Source organism: Malaya genurostris, chromosome 1 (assembly GCF_030247185.1).
Source record: "Malaya genurostris strain Urasoe2022 chromosome 1, Malgen_1.1, whole genome shotgun sequence".
In the NCBI taxonomy this organism is placed as follows: domain Eukaryota; kingdom Metazoa; phylum Arthropoda; class Insecta; order Diptera; family Culicidae; genus Malaya; species Malaya genurostris.
The window spans coordinates 74,695,514-74,698,013 of NC_080570.1; positions in this window are offsets into that span (position 1 = coordinate 74,695,514).

A 2,500-nucleotide genomic window follows, 5' to 3' on the forward strand; every position below is an offset into this window, starting at 1 on the left:
CAAGATTCACGGATTCACCAAACATTTGCGTAAGATACTGATCAAAATCATCGGTAGACTCTGACGATTCTCTACTTGTACTAGCCGGTGTTTTACCCAGTTGGCAGATACGTTCCCATGTATCGACTATGTATTGCTGAATTTTATCTTTTTCCTCAGCCGTGAATATTTTAGAACCTCGATAGTTGAACCTTGGATCCAGGTATAATGCCATCTGAACCGCCTTCAATTGGCGCAAAATGTTCAATCTATTGTTCAACGACCGAAGTAAATGGGGACTGAAAGAGTTTTCGCGAACTTTCTGTACCTCACTCGTTGCCATCAGCCATGCCATATAGAAGTCAGATAACGACACGTGCTTCTCTTGCATTTGCTTTGTGCAGATGTACAACGGCTTAAACGTATCATAGTAATGCTCAATGAACGACCATTGATTGGAAAGGTCTAGTTCGGGAAAATTATCGGCCAACTGGTTAAAAAACCTTTTTTGGTGTACGAACGATTCCATCATTTTGAATATACCACCCCATCGTGTCCTACTCCAGACGGGTGGGTATGAAGCATCGTAGCTTTCAAACTCTGACCGGTACTTCACCAGCTTACATTTTCTAGCAACAGCAGTGATGGCTCGGATAGACTCATTGGATTTATCAACAACATCCAGTATTGCAAGCTGTAAGGTATGCACGGCACATCTCACAAGAGTAATCCTTTCGGACAGTTCATTGGCCAGTTCAGCAGTAACGTTTCGTTCACACTGTTTATCATCCTCTATCACATCCGACTCATCCAGCTCATCTATGTTCGTACCATCAGCCTGCTGCTCTGTAGGCATTACGTACGTATCATTGTTTAATTTTCTAACCGTTGCCACCATATTAGCCCCATTGTCGCATGTCACGGAAAATATGTTCTCAAGAGATAGCCCATAGTCGGCCAAAGTATCCATAACTTTTGATTTCAAGAACACCGCTGTTTGACTTTCTTTGATTTCGATCATACCAAGGGTACGAATGACCACCTGCTCGTCTAGGGCATACTGTACATTGATGCCTAAGATATGGCGATTGTGTCGGGCAGCAGAATCTATTTTCAAGCAGACGAGCTTGCCTTTCATCTCATCTATCAACATTTCTTTTAGACGACAGGCAGTCTTCGAGAGATGACATTTCATTGTGACACGGTTCAAAGTGCACCCAAGAGTCGTTGTAATCGGTTTCAGTAAGTCTTTGAAGCCTTCCCACTCGAAGCAGGAAATAGGAAGATGATGGAAGGTCGTCAGCTTAACTGCTGACGCAATTAGTAACTGCCGGTCAATAGCTATCAAACGCTTAGGAATTACTCTTTCCTTCTTCTCCATTGGATAGGCAATTGTAAGGAGATTGTTTGCACATGCACGTTCCGTATGTACGGTACGAAAGTGACGGATGAAGTTGCCAGGGGCAAATCTACTCTGGACGTATGGACATCCTGACGCGGGATCGATGTTGCAGATAGCTTTATCGCCCTGTCTTACTACCAATGACGACGCAATGTCCGTCAGTGACCGCTGCAGCTTATTGCGGTCTGCTCTTGTTGTAGGTGCCATCGTATAAACACCACACAAAATTTAGTCGTTAATGGTTTAACTCTAAATACGCTCCTCTATCTAAACACACACACTTGATAAATACTTCTTTGATCAATATTGAATTCGCACTATATCACTATAACCTTGTCTGAACCGGATTCGTTCGGAATACGATACGAAACCTGACAGACTCTCCCTCCTACGCCTCCGACAAGTGCCGGAAGCAACGGTGGTATCTCATTGTTGCCCGGGAGATAATATTTTACCCGAGCTCCCACCTATCTGGCAGTGGGCCACGGTAGTGCACCACTTCACCAGCGCTCATATAGCTATTCGCCTCTCTGTTCGTACCTGTCCCTCCAAACCGTAGTTAGCAATTCCAACAACCTACATATTTTCAGTTAGCTTTTCCAACAACCTATCCGATTTTTTTTTCTTAGCTAAGTCCAACACTTTTTTAGTTATTCCAACAACCGATTTAGTTCAGTCAACACCCGCATTTTTTTTCCAAAACCCAGCTGTTTCACATATGGTAGTGCCGTCCCCGCTCTGTCGAATGCAATTGACGTGAGCGTAGTACGCGGGATAGGTGATAAGTTACGAACGTAGGCGCAATGCCTATCCGTGCGGGATATGTGCCAGTTCGTACATGGGTAACATGCTGGAAGGCCGCAGCATGAGAGGCATACGCTTAGTAAACCGGGTTGACCGGTTGCAACTTGGTCACATTTGTATGGAACAAAAAATTTGTGCGCAGATTTTCCAAAACGGACTTCACGTCGTGAAAGTACGTCGCAAAACTACCAGAACGCACCATATGTCGTTACGTTCGTTTACCAAAGTAAGCCGTAACAACGATTTTAAATAATGCCTCTCGGTACGAACCATCACCATGGACACGTATATGGGCGGTCCGCTGTCTATGCCGCA